The following is a 23053-nucleotide window of genomic DNA, read 5'->3' as shown; positions in this document are numbered from 1 at the left end:
ACATAAATTCAGGTATAAAGGGTAAAATTACATATCCTTAAATGCATGTCCTATGCAATAAAAGCCAATAAAGCAATATCTTGTATGTATAATCTCATCTGAAAGTCAGGAGCTACATCACCTACAAGGCCTAATAAGATATTATACACACTGTGGCTTTTGCTCTGAGCAAGATGAAAAAGCCGTTAGAGGATTTTGAGCAGATGAGCTACATGACCTAAGTAATGTGTCCATTGTCCAGACTACTAGGTACCCAGGGATGTGCAAGAGGAGGATCATTGGGGATAAAGTTGACCAGCTCCTGCCCTCAAGGTGTTTCCAGGCTCATTTATATTCAACTCTACGAGGGAAAAGTTTCACTCCTCCTATCCCGTGGGCTGTATCTTAGAGTTGATCCTAAAGTAAGAAGAGTGAACTAAAGGAAAAACTCAGGGCATTCTGCTTGTGGGCAAATGTTCAGAAAAGCTACAATGGTTCTGTTCCTTGGCTCTGAGATTGCCCAACTTAGGTCTAAAGACCTATTTGGAATATCACAGTGTTACAGACTCTCAGAAGCTCTAGGGTTCTATCCATCAGTTCGTTGTGGTAATAAACAACCCTCAAAGCTCAAAGCTCAGTGCTTAAAACAATGAAGTTTCAATTCTTGTTCATGCTACATCTTCAGGGCAGGATGGAGGAGTCTCTGGTCATCAGAGCTTCTCTGGGGCCCAAGCGGATGAGATTCCACCTCCTATGACACCAACGTGCTGCAACAGAGAAAAGACGGTGAGAATTAAATGCTTTGGCCCACAAGTACCACAAGGCGTTTCTGGGTGGGGTGTTTTTTTTTTTTTTTTTTGGCATTTCTGTTTATGTTTCATCAACCAAAACCAGTCATGAGGCAACACCATCTTGTTGGAGGGGAAAAAGCATGATCGTACACACCCTTGGAAGTAGAAGAGAACTGAATCTTGACAAGTATCACTTAGGCCGACAACAAGGAAGCTTCTTTTTTTCTTCTTCATAATTTAGTGGGAAGAGTAGGAAAAGTTCAGGGATCACAGTTTGAATCCCTGAGATCTATGTCTCTCCATGAGATAGGAACAGAGCAAGGGAAATCCTAAACTGGCTTTCCTTCTTAATGAATTAACACTTATTTACTAAGGACCTAATATGTGCAAGGTACTGTGCTGCATGCTGTGGAAGGGATATAAAGTCAATTAGATATGGTCCCTCCCTTAAGGGAAGCATATGGCCTCTCAGTTTTAACATAATTATGAGAGTAAATCGCCTGGAATAATCATTATTTAATATGTTCCGGAGATAAATGCACATTTCAATTTTCTCATGTCTTTTTTTCTTTTCCCCAAGTAGATGGAAATGAGTGATAATTCAACTAATTGCCTGTTCCAATTTCTTCTCTGGATTCTCCTCCATGATCGGATCTGGGATTCTAGAACATTGTCACACATTGATCTGATTTGGGGTGTTGTCTTAAAACAGGGATGCCAGATGAAACACAGGATGTCCAGGTAAATTAAAATGCCAGATTAGCAGCAAACACTTTTTAGTACAAGCAACATTTGGTACAAACCTCTACTAAAAAGCTACCTGTTGTTGGTCTGAAATTCAACGCGTAGCATTCAAATTTAAGTGGGGCCATCATGTAGTTTTATTTGCCAAATCTGGAAAACCTATCGTAAGAACCCCTCATCCTAATGGAAGCTGCAACCACCTCTAATTTCATTCTGTATGGCTGCCCCTTGCCACCGCCCTACTGCTACTATGCCACACCAGTCACAATGGTCTCATTTCCGTTCCTTTAATATACTTGGTCTGAGTCTACCTCCGTGCCTTGGCCTGTGTTATTCACACTGCGTGGGACAGTCTGGTTCCTTGAGAGGCTGACTTCTCTTCTTTCTCCATCTTAGCTCAAATGCCACCACCTCAGAGGGACTTCCACCGATCAGGTGATCTAGAGCCACACCGTCTCGCTCTGTCTCCGCAGCTTTATTACGTCACTGTGTTTATTTACAACAGTTGCCACTCTCTGCAATTATGCTAGTTTCCCCTCTGTGTCTCTCTTTGCTGTGATGTAGCCTCTCCAAGAGCAGGGGCCATGTATGCCTTGTTCTTCATTATATCCCAGCAAGGACAACAGGGCCAGGAACATAGTAGGTTAAGCAATAAGCATGTATGAATTGAGTTATGTGTTAGTTTGCACATGGCTCCTGCCCTCTAGTACATTTGTATATCTGAGGAAGTTAAAGAGAGGAGGATTAGACAACCAAACAATATAATTTATTATAGGGATATATATGTTGAGGGAAAAAAAAGGACAGCAATATATCGAAGACCACTTGGGGATGCCAAACAGAGTGGGTTCTTTTTTCAATGAATTGATTAGAAAAAGCATATCTGTAAGCTGAGTTCTATATAATGAGAAGGAGGGAGTCCCTTAAGGGGAGAACATTCAGGGCGCGGCAGCAATTGTAAAGTTCCTAAGGCAGGGACAACCTTGGCTTGTTTGAGGAATAGATAGTTGACCAGCATGTCTAGAATGGCCTGAGCCAGAAAGCAGCCAATGAGAGAGGTGTCAGAGGGACAGCCAGAGCGGGCTGGTAATGCATTGATAATACACTGGGGAACCTCAGTTAGGGGAGCAATATGCCTCCCCAGGAAGATCACTCTGGTAGCAGTGATGATCAAATGAACTGTAGAGAAGGAAGCGTGGAAACATGGAGACCAGATAAGAGGCCACTGCAGTTGTCCAGGCAAGAGAAGACGGTGGGTTGGTCTAGGTTTTAGCATTGGCAATGGAAAGAAAATGGGACAGATTTAAGAAGTTGGTGTGAGGCATCACCAACATAAATTGCTTAATTAATTAGTGGAAGGAATGAAAAAAAAGCATGAGTGACTGAAAGGATGGACAAACGGATTCATTGATGGATAGATAGTGGATGGATATTGGATGGGTGGGTGATGGACAGACAGATAAACGATAGATGGAAAATGAATGGTAGATGATGGTTGGATGGATGGGTCGAAGGATGGGTGGGTGGATGATAGACGGACAAGGAAGTAGAACATACTGATTAAAAGCCCAGACTCTGGACCCAGATCAATATCCTTTTGAATCTTATAGCTGGGGACGCCTGGGTGGCTCAGCAGTTGAGCATCTGCCTTTGGCCCAGGGCGTGATCCTGGGGTCCTAGAATCGAGTCCCACATCGCACTCCCTGCATGGAGCCTGCTTCTCCCTCTCCCTGTCTCTGCCTCTCTCCGTGTGTCTCTCATGAATAAATAGAATCTTTAAAAAAAAAACAAACAAACAAAGAATCTTACAGCTGACACCCTCATGAGCAGAGCAACCTTAAAGAAATAGCTCACCTGTAAGCCTCACTTTCTTTATCTGAAAAACAGGACAGTAATATGTGCATTATCAAAATGACATGAGGAATAAAAGGGATAATGCCTCCTGACTCATTATACCAGAGCCAGAACACAGTAGTTGCTGTTATTTACCTCCAGTATCTTCCATATCAATTTGTAACTTATTCAAGTGTCTTTTCATCACCCTTATTATCACTTAGTTTCAAACTGTTAAGACTCTCTCCGACTGCACCAAAACCCAGCACAAACAAAAACATTTATATCAAATGTTTAAAGTTTTTTTTTTTTAATGAAAGGAAGAGATGATGCAGTGTGGGAAGTGTTATAAACTATTCAGTATTTCAGTTTTTTTTAATTCACAATCCTGAATTCCCTTTGATGGTTTTTTTTAATATTGGGAGGGATCTTGTGAATATGTGTGAATAATTAAACTTTTTTTTTTTTAGTTTGAACATAACTTGGAAGAAGCTCATTTCACTGTCAATGATGTGAGGCAAACGAAAACCCAATAGGCATCTTTTTTTTTACACTAACTAATTTTGTGGGATTTTATTATTATTATTCCTCTCTTCCCAGTCTAAGAAAGTAGGTTTTGGAAGGTTCCTCACTGCACTATCCCATCTTTTGTGTTGCCTTGATAAGCCTTGAACTGAAGGAGAGAGAGGAGGGGGAGGGCAGGGGCAGTGATGCTGCTGTGGCTTGAGCATTAAACAGCTTCGTATTCACTCCCTCGTGTGGGGCTCCCAGCAACCCAGGAGGCGGGTCCTGTTTCTCTTCCCATTGTGCAGAGGAGCCAACTGAGGCTTTCACAGGATACCAGACGTGCCCAAGTGGAGCAGAGATTCACACTCAGGCTGGTCTGATTCCAGCCCTGGAGCTCTCTGCCACACTCCGAGCCTCCTCCTGGATTGGCTGCTTGGCACCGAGTCATCTCTCAGCATTATTTACTGTGTTTATTCATTCCCCTCCCTCCTCGTTGCCTGACAGCTATTGATTTTTGTGCATGATGGTGCCCTTGGCCTCAAATAGTTCTGCAATTTCTTCCCCAATTTCCAAGTGAACTTTATCATCCGTTGCTTAGTGAAGCTCATCTTTGTTCTTTGGGCAATAATGGATGATTCAGTAAATGGCATGTCACAGAGCAGGAGAGATGCGAGGGCAACCTTTATTAGATTAAATATGTTTTCCCCACCCAGTGCTCTGTAGCATCATGAAATTACTATCAGAAAGCAAATAATGGAGAATGAGCAGTCCACAGCCAGGAGCTTCCCAAACTTGTACTAGTAATTACTTTTCTTGATATAGTTATAATTATTGATAATGACGATTTCCTATCAAGTAACAGTTACTGTATCAGTGCAATTCTGACATTATGCTTTCAGTTTGCTTAAAAGCTCTTCAAAATCATGGCTTCCCTCTTGAATGCGGCCATCCCCGCCCACCTGATTCCTATCTAAAGCCCCATCACCCCCGTTTTGGGTGGAAGACTGATAGGCATGTGTGGATATGTGATGATTGCCCTGGCAATGGGGTTTCCAATGCTTTGCTCCACTCTCCATGACCCAATTCCCGCCTACGTCCTTCCACTCACCCTAGTTTGCTTTTCTGTAGCTACGGCGGCATCCGCTTTGTTCTTCAACTGTACCAAACTTCTTTGTACCTCAAGGCTGTTACACCTCCTGATCCCTCTGCCTGGAATGTTCTTTCGAAAGACTGGCTGGCATGTGGCCATCCCTTCTTCGTCATTCACGTTTCGACGCAAAGGTCACCAGCCTGAAAAGGGCTAACTAAGGTATCTCACCTTTTTTCTCTCTGTGTCTCTTAGTTTACTTTTCATCGGGCCAAAGTCTTGTCTTGTTTCGGCTCTACCCCGTATCAGACAAAATCTTGGCATATTTTCTGATTCCCTTGGAGCCTCCAGCCATTTGGTTCCCATACAGCGTCCACCGTGCCCTACTAAGCCCCGTTGAGCCCACGTGGGTTGGCCTTCTGCCTCAGACTAACGAGGCTCGTGCCCCAGAGTCCCTGCCACTTCCTGATGTGAAAGAGCACACCGTGCAGGGCGAGTGGGATCTGACTTCCTGAGCAACCATCAGAGGGACAGTCCAGCTGAAGGGCAGGACATCCAGTAGAGTTGACTCTCCATGGGGCAAACTGTGACGAATGGGAAACAGGAACCAAATGGGATAGGAGGAATCATCAGAGAGAGCATCTCTCCTTTCTTGCTCCCAGAAACTTCTTTGAGGCATGGTTTCTTCTTGCATGCCATTCAGAGAAGTCTGTTGCCAAGTGGATGAATCTGCTGAGCAACTAGCCTCGTCTCTATCTCTCCGTGGCTCGTCCTTAAGTGAAAGTCAGCACAATAACACATCACTCACGTTCTTACTCGTCTCACTTCCTTGCTGCCGTTCTTGCTGCCCTGAGTTTGCGCCTCCCGAATGAAACATAAGCATTTTAATCTTTGCCTCAAGCTTTGTTTTCTAGAGAATCTGGACCATGGCCATCCCCAGGGCTGGGAACATTTCCTAGTACATACAAAGCACCCAACATACAGAGGATGAATGGATGTATGTACGTACATACGTATGTATGTATGGGTGGATGGATGGATGGATGGATGGATGGATGGATGGATGGATGGTTGGACAGATGGCAATTCAAGTGCTCAAGGGGATGGGATGAATGAAAAATCAAAAAGGTCACTATTTTTGTCTTTCCCTGTGGGACAACCTCTTCCTATATATGCCTCAAACCCAAGATGTCTGAAACTAAAATAACCTTTCTCTTCTTTAGCATTTTACTTTATTCTTACTCTTCCTTCCCAACCCATAGATTCTTCCTCACCTAATCTATAGGTACCTCTTTCCCATTTTGCTTCCCATGTGTCACTAGCCTCTATGCTTACCTCATGCTCTACAGTGAATATTCTAACTCAGGTCTTCATAATGTCTCACAGAACTGGTGGTACCCTAGCCACCTAGCTGGTCTCCCTGCCAATTTCAACCACATCCAGACTCAACTATGGTCAGAATGTGTCTCAATTTTGGTTCTCTTGAAACCAGAGCCTGAGAGGCAAGGGCTTGGATGGTTAATTGGAAGGACATCCTAGAAAAAAGGAGTGGATAAGCAGGGAAATGAATCCAGAAAGAAGGAAAAGCCAGTCAATACAAAAGAATATTGTCAAGGTTGCTGCTTATGGGAAACAGGAGCTGATGATTCCAGGCAGAGTTATCACCCTGTCCATATTCCTATCATTGCTCCTACACATTTTAAAAAATAATTATTGCCAGTTGAGGAGCTTCCCCTCCCCTACTACTTAGACAGTGAGATCACTGGGCATACTGACATAAATGGTCCACTCCCTCTTGGCTTCCCAAATTCCCAGGGAGAACACAAGAGGCATTGCTGAACAGCTGGCTTGTTGGAATCATGCACAAAAGCTTCCGTGTAGACTTAGTGAACAGAAAGTGGCCCTGGCAACTTAAAAGGACAGAGTCTTTAGGGAGAAGCAGAACCCACATTATGCAAGGCATCTTGGTTTGCTATCTCACTAGATCCCAATCCAAATAGTCTGGACCATCTGTTCACAATTGTTTAAGGACGCATCAACCATTTTTCCAGGTGTCCATCAAGAAGGTGACAGCTCTGATAGTAAATTCAATTCAACAAACATTTGTTGGACAGCCAAAGAGCTGAGTTACCACTTTAGACACAACATAAGAAAATGAGATAAAAAATACCTGACGTGCCTTGGGACATCTGTGTGACCAGTGCTGGAAAGTCATACAGAAGGACAGAGACAGCTGAATCAGGATGAGACTATCAATACAGCCTGTCCTCAAGTGTCACAGAGGGCATCATCCTCTCCTCCTCTGTGCTTACAGACAGGTATCAACCCTGGGGGCAAGGGCAGCCAACTGAAGCTGTCCCCTATAATCTGGAAAGAAGACCATTCCCTGTACTGTGCACAGGGGGCCACAGCCCATAGCAAACATTTACTGAGCCCCTGGCTCAAAGGGGAGCCATCTCTGCCCTCGGTTCACATACACTCTCGCAAGGGAGATAGACACATAGGAACACAGTGGCAGGGTGGTGTCATGAAAACTGTGTGAGGACTGTACATAGAGGTTGCACGCATGTACAAGGGCGTGGGGGGAGCGGAGAAGGTACTTACACTGACGAATAATGTGGGATAAATGAACGTACACTCAGTCATTGCCTTTCCATCATATATTTCCTGTCTTGTGTTCCCTACACGTAGCCTTTCATTTCTTCCCTTTTTCCTTTCTCTTTCCTTTCCCTTTCCCTTTCCCTTTCCCTTTTCCCTTCCTTTCCTTTCCTTTCCTTTCCTTTCCTTTCCTTTCCTTTCCTTTCCTTTCCTTTCCTTTCCTTTTAACCCAGTTAAGTGTGTAATGAGTAGATCAACCTCAAATATTTAAGATGGACGGCTGCAGCGTCCAACCACCGAAGTTCAAATCCTACCTATGCCTCCTACATCCTCTGTCATCTTGAGCGATGTGCCTGCCCACTTAGTTTCCACATCGGCAAAGTGGGGGTGATAAAAGCACCCTCCTCATAAAATTCTGTGAGAGTGAAATGATTGAGGAGATGAAAACACTTTTAAGGCACATCCTGAGCCCCCAATAAGACTAGCTATTATTATTAGTGTTGTTGTTGTTGTTGTTGTTAAAATTATTTACACCATGGTACAGTGCTAGTGCCAATTTTCTGGAAAATTCTAAGAAATACGAGAACTTAGTCTAAGTAAGAGGACAGGTTTCAAATTCTACCACTGAACTTTTGAAGGCAGTGGGAGCAGTCATAGTTGCTCCCTAAGGAATGTGTTTTTGATCTCAAGTTTTTAGATGACAAGAGTAAGACTTGCAAATTAATTTTGCCCAATGCCTCAAATATCAGAGCACTGCATATTTTGAAATTACTAAGCATCTATTGTAGTACTTAATTATTTTAGGCAAAAAAAAATCCAACCATCTTGGAAAAATAGATAATATGTGCATAGGACAACTAGAAACTATGATGAGAGAAGATGTTAGGTAAGGGGTGTGCTTAAAAGTGTGATGGAGGAGAGGAGGTGCTGGAGGATGCCTATGAAGGAGCCCTGGGCCCTGCCTCTATGGGAATGTTCTGGAACTCCCATATCCAGGTAGAGCTGTAGAGGACTTGAGTTTTGCAGGTCAGTCAAGAGCTCTGCAAGCCCAGTGGTGCAGGAACAAAGTACGTATCTGCATGGACTGTCCAGACAGATGGCCTCAAGACACCCTCATGGTTTTCTCCAGCCCAGGGTGACCAGGGACAGCATAACACTTCCCTAAAAGTGGCACAAATGAAGCCCTGAGCGAACAGGCCTGATGCAATGCTTGATGGCTCAGAGAGGATGCAACAGTGACCTGGATGGATGGGTGGCCAAAGACCAGGTAGAAAGGAGACCAAGATGAAATTCCTACCACAACAGGGGACCAAGACCCAAATATGCTCAGGTATGGAAAGGCAGAGCTATATTTCTTATAGATACCCAGAACAAAAACAAAGTCAGAAGTCTCCATATAGAAACAGTAGATAGAACTTTGGTTAAGAATGTGGATGTTTAGGGAGCGCCTGGGTGGCTCAGTTGGTTAAGTGTCCAACTCTTGATTTCTGCTCAGGTCATGATCTCAGGGTCATGAGATCCAGCCCCATGTACATCCAGCTCCATGCTGGGCATGGCCCCCACTTAAGATTCTCTCTCTCCCTCACTCTCTGTGTCTCCCTCACCTAAAAAAAAAAAAAAATGTAGAGTTTAGTATCCTAAAAGATTGGACACTGCTCTACTCTTATGAGCTGACCAGGTACTTGCTTTCTCTTCTACCCTATTTGCTCATCTGTAAAATAGACATGGTAATAATACCTTCTGAGAGGTTGTACATGCTAAATAGAAACTTGAGAGCTTGTTTCATGCTAGGCATCTGATTAATGCAGGTAAATATCCTCATTAGAAGGGAAGGAGTTAGGGAGGGATCTTGGGGCAAGGGTGGTTGGAGGGGTCTGGATGGAGTTGCTGTTGGTCCTGGTGGCAAAGATTCATGAGAATCCTTAGCCAGCCCATGGTGGAACCTCACTGGCATGCTGAGAGGGCAAAAGAGCGGGTTTGGTTTATGGATTAAGCATTAAGCAGGTGACCCCCATGTGCTCCTACCTGATAAAAGCCAATATAATTTTGTGATCAAGATCATGGGCTCTGGCATCCAACGAGCTGGACCGATCTTACTCACTAACTGGGCAACTATCCTTGGGTTAGTCTCACTTGTAAAATGGGGATAATGCTAGTTCTTATTTGAAAAAAAACTTATCCAGAGGCTTAGATGAATGAACAGAAGCCAGGAGCTTCTCTAAGCCTTCCTTTCTGGCATACTGATACACACTACAGACATTAGCAATTATTATTCTGATTCTGTTTCCATCCAAGTTTACACTTCGGCTGTTAGAATCCCTCAGGATCTCAAATATGATATCTCTTCCAACAATAAAACCCATCCAAACTCCAGGCCATTTTCTATCAAAATAAGAATATTAAAACCACCAATATTCACATGAAGATAGAGAATGGGGCCTGCCTTTTCTCGTGCACCAGAGCAGATCCCTCACTTGCACTTCAGAAAGAAGCAAAAACATCACAGGGGTGCTCACAACCCAAAGTCAGGGGCTCAGAGCAGCAGAGAGCGCTCCCTGACATAAAACATCAACCAGTCCAAGAAGGAACGAAAGAACAACTTGTCCGTGGGAGATATTCTGTGCTTGTATTTCTTCCTCGAGACAAATACAAGGGGAAAATGACTTACAACCTGTATCGGTTAACTATCTTTCCAATGATGCTGCATAACAAACAACCACAAGGCCTCAGTGGCATATGGTAAACATTTGTTTTGGTTCATAGTTCTGTGGGCTGGCTGACTGGTTCTGCTGATCTGAGGCTGGGCTCAGCAGGACCCACTCCCACGTCAACAGTCAGCTGCAGGGAAGCCGGGCAGTCTTGCCATCTTAGCAGGGCTCTCTCATGTCTGGGGCCTCTGTTGGGTTGTCTCGGTTTTGCTCCACGGATCTTATTCCCCCAGCAGGCCAGCCCGGGCACGCTTCCCCAGCAAAAGCAAAAGAGTGAGTGGGAATGCAGAAATGCATCAAGTTTCTGCTTGTCTCCTGTTTGCTACCATCCCCTTGGCCAAAACCAATGTCATGACTTAGCTCAAAGAGATGGGACAGGATTACCCACCGCCCACCCCCACCCCACGCACACATAATGAGGAGGTAGTGCAAAGTTACACCGCAAAAGGTTTTAATCCTGGAAGGGATAGAATTGTCCGTCTATTGTACATCTGCCCATCAGTTGCTCACATAGTCCAAATGATTTGCCAACACTGATTGCAGGATAGGAGAGAGAAAAACGACGAGAGACCAAAGCCACTGAAATGAGAGCCAGAGTCACCCATGAAACAAGCAACCTTGAGGGTATTACGTGACATATCCCTTTATGGACGCTTTGCATTCAAAGAAACACCAAGTCTCACATTTCACTCTTTACCATCTTAAAATCTCTGTCAACATTTCTAGTCCCGCCTACTTTGAAGGAATCCAGATATGCCGTCAGAGGACAGTTTTCCAGCCATCCTGCTCTAAGACCTTCATGTGCCGGGAATTACATACCCATGTAAAAATAAATGAAAAATAGCTTTAAAGAAATTGTGATTTCTTACCATTTCAGATAGTTTGACTCCAATTAATGGATGGAACTTTGAGAACTCCTCACTCTTCCATTCCACCAATTCAGTTAAGACCCACTGGGTAGGGGCACCTGAGTGGCTCAGTGGTTGGGCATCTACCTTTAGCTCAGGGTGTGATCCCAGGTCCTCAGATTGAGTCCCACATCAAGCTCCCCATGGGGAGCCTGCTTCTCCCTCTGCCTACGTCTCTGCTTCTCTCTGTGGGTCTTTCATGAATAAATAAATAAAGTCTTAAAAAAAAAGACCCACTGGGTAGGTCATAGATGAAATTATTCTGAACATGATATATGCTGTGAAACTCCCAGTCCCCACTTACCAAGGCTTGTGGTTGAAATCCTGGTGCCGACTCCAGATTCCAGGAAAGTAAATTAAAGATGGGACATAAAATTCCATGATGAAAATTCAGGATTGTAGCTGACTGTTCCACCACTGCCTGTTTCTCATGTAGAAGCTCTCGGGGAAACATCCTTCCTTTCCCTCTGTGTTGTTTTATAAGAGGAACTGGCCGTTTTAATAGCTCCTACATTTAAGATCCATAAAAGATAATGTGCAGTGAAGATGGTTGAGTCAGATAGACTCGGCAGATAGACGTTTTGATAATCAATTTTTAACTAGGTAATAAGAGTTGACACCATGCCTGTAATACCTTCTGGTTTGGGAGGAGAATACTGTCCTTTTTCCTTTGTGGTGAGGTTCACAGAACCACCTGGCCGGATTCCAAACGTACTGACCACTGGGAAGCACCAGGCATAATATCATACTTGATGCGCCATCAGCTTGACCTCTCTCCTAAATTCATGGGGAGCTTCCTATAAATTACGGCTTCTGTCATTTTATCTGAAGCAGTTATTCACATTCAGTGTGGTTTTGCTGGTGGCCAAGTTGAAATGGAAGGATCCATCAGCTGCATGTGTATTCAGGGAGACCAACTTTTTTTTTTTTTGGTGGGGCTAAAAATGATCTAAATGAGATTCCATAAATCAGCACTAACAGCTAGAGTAGTGAATTTTCTTATGGCAATTTAGGATGCTGGGGCTAAATCAACAGGGTTACTATTTGCTTCTACACTTGGTTGAAAGCTCTTGATCCAACCTTAGTATGAGTGCTCAGGCCACCACCTTATTTTCTGTATTGTGTGACCTGGGAAAGAGAAGGCAAATATCATTACAACGAAGTTTTCCATACGACTGATAGACAATCATTCTCTAAGTAATGGACCCCATGGAAACCTATGTCATTAATTTCCTTTTTCTGATATTACACAGTTAACTTGTGTGCACAACAACTCATCAACAGAAGAGATAGTTATACATTTTTTTTCTTGTAACGAGGACTTTTAAGATCTACTCTCTCAGCAACTTTCAAATAGACAATAGAGCGTTACTATGTATAGTCACTATGCTGTACGTTACAACCCCAGGATTTGTTTATTTTATAAGCAGAATGCTGTGCCTTTTGATAACCTTAAAAAAAGATGTGTAACTCTGTGCGGCAATGGATGCGAACTAGACTTATTGATGGTGATCATTGTGCAATGTATGTAAATATTGGATCATGATATGGTACGCCTGAAACTAATGTGATGTTACAAGTCAATTATATCTTTATTTATAACTGAAGAAATCTCCACCCACCTCCAGCCTCACATCTCAAGGTGACCAATGTTAACAGCCTAGAATGCAGATGCCCACGTATTTCTCTGCCTTCATACTCAATGTGTAATGAGGAGAATAGGGAGAGACAAGGGAATAGGCTAAATGGGGGCTGGAGCCAAAGACTTTTGTTTTGTCTTTGTCCAAATGTAAAGGAAACATCTGGGGTGTTTAAGGAGAGGGAGTGATAGGCTCTCTCTGTGTGACAAGTGAATGAAGGCAGGAATACTGTCAAGCAAGCTATTGCGATTGTCCAGGAGACACATAGTGGTGGCTGGGACTGAGCTGGTGGCAGTGCAGGTGACAGCAGTAGCTATTCTGGAGGTTAGACTGAATAAGATTTGGGAATGGATCAGATGCTGCAGGGAAGATAGTCAGTTCTAGCTTCGCGCATCTGGGTAGCATCTTCGCCCGGAAAGAAATCCCTGAAGGAACAGGAGGCTTGGCAGAGAGCTCCTGATTCTGTTTGGGATGTGTTGAGGATGACACATCCCCATGACACTTCCAATATAGAGCTCATGTGGGCCGTGGGCTCAGAGGAGAGGTGCGGACCAGAAGATTCTGCCTAAGGAGATGCGAGGGCATCCCTGGCACCTGGCACACTGTTCTAGCATATTACCTACTCAGGAAGCACTTATCAAATTAACAGAGAACAGGAATTAAAGAAGAGCCTTCGTGAAGGAAATCTCTCCCCCTTCCAGGCTCTCCAGAGGCCCAGACCTAAGACTCTTCAGTGTCATATCGAAGCTAATAACATGGCGTGTCTTCAACACATACTCTTTAAATAGCTACTCGTTAGTCACTTGTTTAGAGGAGAGGCTCAAGGCTGTTTAGGGTGGGAGAGAAGGAAGGGGGATAGGATATTGAAAAAGATAAGGGTGACATTCCTGGCTTCTCACATCCTTGAACAATTCAGCTCTGGCCCACACACGCATGCTCTTCTCGGCAGAGGAAAAAGTGCTGAGAGGTGAAATTGCTTGGACTCAAAGCCTTGCTCCGTGTGTGGAGACACAGGCAATTGTTCAAACTAGTGGGCCTCTGTGTCCCCATCGAAAACATGGGGTTCGTCATAGCACCACCCTCATGAGCTGGGTCAGAGGGTTGAATGAAACAGCACACCTAAGCATTCAGCACAGCCCCTGCTCACGGTAAGCACTCTGCCAGTGTTGGCTGCTCGCTTCATCATGCCCATCCTCCTTCCAACCCCTCAAAATTCTGTCCCTCGAAGGGATGCAAGAAAATCTTCTCCGCCTCTCTGTCTCACTGTGTGTCCTGTGATATGACAGGTGTGAAATGTTTCTTTCTGCCCCTCTAGTCCTGTCCATCTGCCTTTGGCTTCTCAGTCTCTCTTTGCCCGGTCTGCCATGTTTTATGGCCTTCCAAGTTGGAATCCATCTTATTCACTTGATAATTCTGCACTTGGGACAGGATCCGTATCTTCTGGATTCTGCTTCACTGTCCTCAGCCTTACACCTTTTTCACAGTAAGGATTGTGGTAAATGCTTATTGCAATGATCTTTTCTTTTAATGATTAATAGATTTATTTAAACAATAATACATAGAGTTATCATCATTTCCAGGCTTAATATGAAATGTTCAGTGTTCGATCTAATTTTCCTTCCAGGATAAATTTTTCTTTCCTACCTCTGTCAGTTATGAATACACAAAACAGAAGAAGGGGGCCCCAATTCCAAACAGAGCTCCTAAGAGTGAGGCCTTGGGAGTGGGTCTAAAATTGGGATACATTTTTCTGAATTGAGCTGAGAGAGAGAGGAACAGACATATCACTAGAGTTAACTTTTGTCCCATGCTCACCTTGAGAGCCACATTTTTAGGCAATTATTGGTTCTGATATTTTTTCTCATATTTTTTTTAAACCAATAAGAGCATTTGCTTATTATTGAGGTAACTCCTATTCATTGTAGAAAATTTGGCAAAGTAAAAAACATATAGAAGACTATTACAAAAATAAGAATTACCCATAATCCCACTAGAGATAATCACTGGTGGTATTTTGGGATTTCGTGTATCCACACATATTCTGTTTGTCTATTCTATACGTCCATATATATTCTATGTGTATATATGTTACACACCTATATTTGTCCTATATACCTATATAAATTGGGATCAAATGGAATAAACTGTTTCAAAATCCCTTTTTAAAATTAACAGTACTTCAGAAGAACTTTCTCATAATTCAAATGTTATTCAAAATGTGATTTTAATATTAATCCCTCCCAGGAATAAATGTCTTTGTCTATAAATCTTTGCCCACATATCTATTTTCTCTAGGACAGACTTCATGGGAAGGGAATTTCTTTGTCAAAGGATGTGAACTCATTTTAAATCCTTGGTATCTATTGTCAAATTGCTTCTGAGAAAGAGTGTAGCACTTTAAGCCACCAGCGGCCACGGAGGAGGGAGACATAGATCTTCTCAGCCTCTCCATCCTTCTGTCTTTTTCATCTTGGACAGCTTGATTGGCATAAAAAGGCAGTGACTTGATTTGCTAATTTCTTTGATTACCAGTCAAGTTGACCTCCTTCGTGAACTGTCTGTTCCTATCTTCTGCCCTTTTGTTCTACTAATGAGTGAAAGCCCCTTTTTTTGATCTTTGAGAGCTCCTTATATAAGGAAAAAAATTATCCTTTTCCTGCATTAGTTACAATTTTCTCCTTTTGCAGTTCGCCTTTTAAATGATTGAGAAGATACTGGATTTATTCATTTATTTGAAGAATATTGACATTGTCACAAACTTCATAGATTTTTTCCTCTAGATAAATATGTGCATTTCTCATATCTTATTTTGTGTATCTTAAAAAGATTTCTAGTTTTCATCATCCAGAATAAAAGGGGATCTTACCCATTTCTTAACCTATTTTTTCTAGGGTATCTTGGGTTTGTTAATGCAATTAAGAAAATGGGTTTTCCCCCCTTTAGATATTCTAACTGGTTTTTGTGGATATAAGCAAAGCTATTGCTGTTTCTCTATTTTATACTTAATCCATCCACTTTATCAAACACTGATTAACTCTTAAGAGATTAACAACGAATCTCTTGATATCACCAGGGATACTGGGTTTTCACCTAATTTTAATGAAAATACCTTCTGTATTCACCATTAACTATGGTAGCTGCTGGCTTGAGCTAGACAGTATTTATCACACTTATTAAGTGGACTTATATTCCTAGCTCGCAAACAGGTTTTCTCCCCCTTTTAATTAGGAGTGGGTGTCGAATGTTATCCGACACATGGGCAGTGCTTGGCTATTTATAAATGCTGTGATTATACCTTTTATCTGTATAAATGTCCCTCTTTGTCCTGTTTACTAATGCATTTCCCTTCTTGAATTCTATTTTGTCTGAAATGGATATCACCAACCCTGCTTTTCTAAAAAATCTTTTTGCCTGTATTTGTTTACTTTTGCCTATCTCTCCACTTTCAATCTTTCTGTATCATTGATTTTCAGCATCTCAGTTCAGTTAGACATTTCATAAATATTGGCCACTTGCCTATATGGCAAAACACTGGATCAGGTCCCTGGGATAAAGATGAGAAAGAAGAGAAAACCTGCCAGAGGGATGCATGACAACTCAGATTGAATTAGGCACTGCTGTGGGCAGATGTGGGAAAGTAGTAGCTCCCAGATAGAGGGGCCAGCAGGTTTGCTCAGACGTGACAGGTTAGTCATGCAGGCGTGCACACAAGATAACCCAAGGAGAGTCGATCAGCTGGGCCTCAGAGTCTGAGCTTCCAGACCCCATGGAATTTGAGGGACCCCATGCTGCAGCACCACCATTAAGTCAAGAAATTAGCTGTGTCTCCTCTACTCTTTTTCTCTACTTCATAGTATCTGCCTACTTATAGTTTTTATTTCATTCATTCATTCTGTCAATAAATAATTTTTCAGCACTTTCTCCATATCAGGTGTCACTCTAGAGATTGGGAGAGCAACAGTAAGGGAGATGTAAAGAGTAGTTGTGGTCACAAAGCTTATATTCTAGAGGAGGGAGCAGATGATGACAAGTAAAAAGCACACGATAATTTCAAATGGTGGAGAGTGTCATGAGGGAGGGCCCCTCCAACAGCTCCTCATCACACCTAGAAGAAAATCCAAAGCTCCCTCCATCGTCCCTAGCTCCCACATAAACTGACACCCCACCTCCACTACCTCAGCAAGCCTTCTCTCTACCTTGCTTTGCCCAAGCTCCAACCTCCTGGCTTCAACTTTCCTCAAACAGGCCAAGGATGCTTCTTCCTCAGGGCCTTTGCACACTATTCCCTCTGCCTGGATGTTCTTCCCCCAGATGCCTGCTTAGCTCACCACCCATCTATTTCAGGCATCTTTGAATGTTGCTTCATCGTTAAGGTCTTCCCTGACCACCCTCTCCATGAGGCAGGACCCCTCCCTCCCTCCTACTCAATACCTTTCTTTGCTTTGCTTTGTTTGCCTCCTAGCTCTTAGCACTGCTTGACCCTGTTGTGTGTACACCTATCATTGTCTTTGATTATTGTCTATCTCCCTACCTAGTGGTGAGCTACTTGAGGGCAAGAACTTTGTCTACAGAATAAGCACAAGGTACAGAGCTTAGCACCAAGCAGGCACTCAATGCATATTGGCTGAAAGAATGAATGAGGAAAGCAGTATACAGCCTAAGTGGTGACAGTGCTGGAGAATGATTTGGGTGGGGAAGCTGACCTTGGCAGGTAGGCAGATCTCAAAGACTGGGGGAGGGTGAAAGGGCCAGCTACTCAGGCCTCCTTCATCTCCTAGCTCGCCCCTCAGGTAACTTGCTCCACAGCCTTGAGGAAGAGTGCAGGGTGGGACAAGAGGAATAGGGAGTAGCCCTCCTTCCCCACAATGCATCTTGTCTCCTCTTGTTTCAGACTCCTACTTGTATGATTTTCATCCTTATCCTTATGATAATAAGTTTTACCACAATTTGTCTGGAAATGCTACACTTTTCATTAAAATGGCCTGAAACATGATAGAAGATTTTCATCTGTTCCCTAAGTTTCCAGGAACTTCTCCAGTTCCAGGAAGGTGTCTTATATATTGTATTCTTGTAGCCTCTTTCTTTATAGATTTTTGTCTTGTTCTGCATTCTGGAAGAGCTGCTCAAATTCACATCAAGGTCATTGGTTTGGTTTTTGCAGTGTCAAGTCTGTCCTTTCCCCTCTCAACATGAACGTTCATTCAAATACTTCAACTCTGTTTCCTTTCAAGACTTTCTTGTTTCCCCATTCTCATCTCCGGGTCACATTTGTGCCTCAGACATTCTTCATCCTCTGCTCCTTCCCTCCTAGGATGTCCTACTCCTTTTCCTCACAGGTCATGTCTTTTTGGCTTTTTCTAAACTTTTCTTCTGGTTCCTAGAGTAAATCATTTTCAGAAGCATATATTTCTTCTGAGCATTATGGATATTTCATTCATTCATTCATTCATTCATTCATTCATTAACAATGAAATTTATTGACTGCCTTTCCAGTACCTAGGACTGAGCTAGGCTTCAGGAGGCAATCCCATGGCCAGCAAATCTCTATCCCCACAGATGGTAGAGTTGAATGGGGAAACCAAACAATTATATAAGAAATTTTAGTATATATGACAAGTACCATGGATAGAACACATGTGGAGTGATATCAGAGCACATAGTAGAAGCATGTTGTCTACAGGTGAGATGGAAGGGGGATTAGATGCTGCCTTCTTTCTTTTCCCAAAGTATTGTTTTTTTCATATGGTCTATGTCATGGAGTTTGGGTTTTTACTCCCTTACTTTGGTCTCTCTCAGTGAGACCCGACTGATCCAGGCTTCCTGTGCAGTAACTGATGGAATGTTGAATTCCGCTTAGTTCTTCTCATTGTCCATTTGGGTGTCCTTCATATCTCCTTCCAGGTACACAAGGCGGGTGACAGGTTGGTATTCACAGTGTCTGGCCCTGTCTCTAGTGTGGAGAACTAGAGATTCTTACCGTGCCTCTCTACACTGGATAAGATCCTCTGTCCCCTTGCCCTCTGACATCCTGAATCAATCTGTTCTCCATGCAAAGCCAAAATCTCCAGCAGGCATCTTTTCTAGGATTCTTCTGGAGTAAATAAATCTGGAGTGGACAATTTCTTCCCAATGGTGACCCCTTCTAGTACATACTGAAATGTATTTGGTATAGTGGTAAAGGAAACTACAGAAAGCATGTTGCATTTTTGGTCATTGATAGGGACAACGCTGGGTGGTGTAGAAAGGCAGGCAAGACAAGGAAATGTCCCTCCCAGCAGACCCACTAGAATTTGGGGCTCAGTGAGCACCAGTGAATCTGATTCTGAGGAAGGGAAAACAAAAACTCACTTCTCTGAGAAGGAAAGAAGAAATGAAATGTAGGCTAGTGGAGAAGGAGGACATAACAGAGTTTCAGGAGTTCAGATAAATATTTAAACCAGGAAGGAATTATGAGTCTCCCCAAAATGGTATGCATCATTAATTCCCAGGCAGTCAGGTTAACCACGAGCTGGTAGTGAGATGGCCTCTTGCATTATTTTTTTAATGGAGTTCCCAGGTTAAAGTAGTTTTCATTTAAGGTCAATCAATAGGCAATTTTATCCAGGCTTGGTGATTAAAAGAAAACCATAAAGAAGCCCTGTGACAGTAATCATTGTGGCTCAATCAGACCTGGAAAGCAGCAGAGGAAGGCTAGAACCACAGATCAGGGCAGGGGCTCCAGGCCCTAGTTTCCATCAAACTCCACATCTCGTGCATACTACCACCCCCCTTGAGCCAGATGGTTCAGTCCACACCCCCAGGCAAAGAAAAGAAACTCCTGTTAGTTTCTTTTCTGGTAGATGGGGCACATTGGAATAATTTAAATTAACAGTGTAGATCCAGCTTATTCTTGAATTCCCAGTGATCGGTCACAGTGAATTAGTAGGAGTCAGAATTTTAGTTTGACAGAAGTGATTATATTCGGTGCCTTGTGAGTCTCTGGGTCTCTCTATCTCTCTTTCTTTATTAGAGGTAGCCTCAGGAAATCAGGAGGAAATGAGATGCCCAGGAACGTGTAACTCAGAGATCCACCATTGACTTGGTTAGGAAATTAGGGTTGAAGAGGGTTTCTAGAAAATAAAATTGCCTTCAGGTCTTGCAGGCTGATTCAAGTGCTTGCAAAATGCACCTGGGAATTAGAATATTTGAAGGAAAGGGTTTTCCCTTCTCCATCATTGTCTTCAGAGCCAATGGAAGCAACATTTTTTCTTTGAATTGTGGGTTCTTTGGAGTGAAATGTTATATCTTCCTTTCTTTTTCCTTTTCTTAATAGTCCAGGACTTTTTCTAAAAGTATGTTTTACTTGATCCAGCATTTTGAGTTTATTAGACAGGATTTTCCCAAGACTTGCTGTTTATTTTCACAGACTCACTTTTCACCGAGTCAAGAGAATGAAGAAGAAAGATCCTTGTTGCCGTGTGTGTGTGTGTGTGTGTGTGTGTGTGTGTTTAATAAATTAGGCTTTAAAGGAGCTGCTGGTTGCTAGTTCACACACACAATCAAACTCTGCTGTAGTTTCTATATAAAAAAAAAAAATCCCTGCTGTGAATCTAATGAGGAAAAATGCTCTGAATCTTTCCTCCTTGCTTATCAAGAATCAAAATGGAAACAAGGAATGTTTGAAACTATACAGAAAGTACGCGAAGGAATGTGAAAATTCTGTGGGGGAAGGAAATAAATCATGTATTGTTGAGGGGTGCTTAGGCATGTGAATATATTCTTCAGATTGATATTCAAAGACTAGTAAATGAGGTGTTAGGAGGCAAGAGAGTTTATATAATCCTTGATATTTTTATTTTCGTAAAGGCCAGAGAAAAGTAAGGTGTTTCCTTTGGACACAAGAGCAGCTTCTTGAAAGACGTTAATTATTATGGTCCTAGAAGTCCCTGATCACTTCTGAATACATTTGTTTAAAATGACAGATGAGGAACAGTGACAAAGAAGAGACACCTAATTTCTTATTCCCTTGAAATTTTCGTCTCTAAAACAGCTTGGCAAAGACTCTAAATCATGCTGAAGCATCTCTTCGGCAATGAGACATATGTGAAAATGAGCGTGTGCCTGAGTGCAAAGCATGACATTCACATGCGTGCTATTCCTAGCAGAACATGTAGCATCAGCATTTTAAAAGCTTAGCAAAAGGGTTGGAATTCCAACCGAGAAAGTAGGAGGAAGCTGCAGAAACAACTTTGTGCGAATCCATACAGCTGCTGGCTCGGTTTCCTTGCATTGATCTTGGGACTTGACAACTGAGGAATAATCTTTATCATTCTTTTTGCTTAGACTCAAGTATTACATATACTTGAATGCAACATTGTGTTTTATTTTCCAACTCTGCCAAGATTCAATCTACTGGTATTGAATATCCACCAAAAGAACGCTAGGCAATTACGGAGCATGCACAAAGGAGGTACAGAAAACCCCATAAGCCTCATTCTCTCTCCAAGTCTGATAGCAATAAAACACCAACTCCACCCTTTTTCACTCTGGGATTCTGACTAATAAGCAGAGACAGAGGAGAAAAGGAAATTGAATCTCAATTATGAGAGATATAAGGGATTGGGTGTTTTATTGCACTTATAGTTTGTTCCTTTTTAATGTTTTACCTAATTCTGTTACGGAAGAGAAAAAAAATCTTTTAAAAAAATCAGCTATAAAAAACCTAAAGAGAAAAAAAAAAAAAACCTAAAGAGATGTGAATAGCAGCAAACGGTACTGAGTCATTTACAAAGGGGAACCGTTTCGCAAAAGTAAATCAGCTATTTCACTACCTTAGAACTTGAATTTCTGTGACTTTTCAGGAGGTTTTCGAACTTCGGGATGAATACAGTCACCAGAACAATAACGTACGTGAGCTTAGAGAGGCCTGTGTGAACGAGTAGAGCAGTTAGACCAGATGAAAATAAGTAGGGAGTTTAATGCTGCCTGTTACAGGCCGCTTGTCCCCTTCGGCCCGTGAGGATGTGCTATTTGGAAAAGGAGATTGCCAAGGGCCACCGAGGTTCAGGATTGAACCACTTAGAGGGTTGGGTTCGGCCTCCCAGGGAGCCTGGGGACTGCGGGGCGGCTGACCCAACTGTGACCGGTCATTGGAGCCCTGTGTGGAAGGGGCACAGGGACCAAAACGCACCATTAGAGAGAAAAGGCCCTTTGCTCCCTTGCCTGGGGACAGTGACGCGATTCCGTGGCTCTCAGCTACCTCCGGGCTGAAGCTCCAGCTCGGCAGCAGGGCCCTGGCTCTTCTCAGCGCTTTCTGGGTGGCTCAGGCTCATTTTCTGTTAAACATATTCTATAAAACAAAAAATGCCAAACTGGTCCCTGCCCTCCGGCTTCCAGATGGGAAGGTACCCATGGAGAACGAGGTGGAGGTGGGAAGGAAGAGGGGCCAGGTGTTCTCCTGGCTGCACCCACCCCGCCCCCAGCCATGGGCTGGCAGAGATGATAAGCCTCAGTATAAGGCCTCCCCTCCAGTGGGGCAGCCCCTCCCCTACAGCTCTAGCTCCCCCCATTCTAGGAGCCTCTCCCTCCCCTCCCCCTTCAGGCCTGGGGATGGTAACTGGTAGCTTCTGCTTCTTCCAACTTCGCCTAAATATAAAGGGAAATTAGATGCAGAGACCTCAAGGCCCTTTCTGTAATCCCCACCCCTACCAAGTGCAGCTCTCTTACCGGCTTCACTTTTGATTTGGGGGCTGGGATAGGGGGGTGGGGGAGGCTCAACTTCCTCCCTCCACCCCCCACCCACTCGCCAAGTCTCAGGTAGGAGGAAGTCTGCCTTGAGGCTCTGGCATGAGATCGATTGCTCCTGAGCTAGAAGATATTGATCCCCTGACAATTGCTGTCCTGCCTTTCTTTGGGTGAGGAGCTGACTATAGGCTTAGGAATTGTGCACAAGGGTGGTATTTCTGAATAACAATGGCCCATTGTCTCCTTATCGATTGTTCTGCAGTCTAACTGGGTTAGAACTGGTACACAGTTCAGGCTCCCTTCCTTCTCCCTCCCCCCCAAAGCAAACCAAAGCCTTTAAAGAGAAAAGGGGGAGAGAGACAGAGGTTATTTTATTTCATATGAAGATGGTCTCAAAGGTCCTGACTAAATACATTTTTATCTCCTTTTGAGAGCTGGAAATCGTTCAGACCAATAGTCCTGGCGATGACCCTGGCTTGGTCCAAGGGGCTTGGGCCTCAGACGGTTGTATTCCAGCCTTTGTCCTTGCCAGCCC

At 43.3% G+C, this 23053-nt stretch overlaps 1 protein-coding gene and 1 long non-coding RNA gene across 5 annotated transcripts in view; one reads left to right on the top strand and one right to left on the bottom strand.

Annotated features, from left to right (window-relative positions):
• KAZN (kazrin, periplakin interacting protein) overlaps positions 1 to 23053 on the top strand; it is a 1010042-nt gene that overhangs the window by 481274 nt on the left and 505715 nt on the right. The gene's annotated exons all lie outside the window — the stretch shown is intronic.
• Positions 59 to 21696, bottom strand: LOC144313540 (uncharacterized). The gene is made up of 3 exons (XR_013379176.1): positions 21606 to 21696; positions 11460 to 12283; positions 59 to 746 (listed from the first exon to the last, which is right to left on the bottom strand). It is a non-coding gene; the product is annotated as an uncharacterized LOC144313540 (long non-coding RNA).

This window comes from Canis aureus, chromosome 5 (assembly GCF_053574225.1).
Source record: "Canis aureus isolate CA01 chromosome 5, VMU_Caureus_v.1.0, whole genome shotgun sequence".
Taxonomy (NCBI): Eukaryota; Metazoa; Chordata; class Mammalia; order Carnivora; family Canidae; genus Canis; species Canis aureus.
Note: the sequence above shows the minus strand (reverse complement) of the source record. Positions and strands in the feature narration are given on the sequence as shown.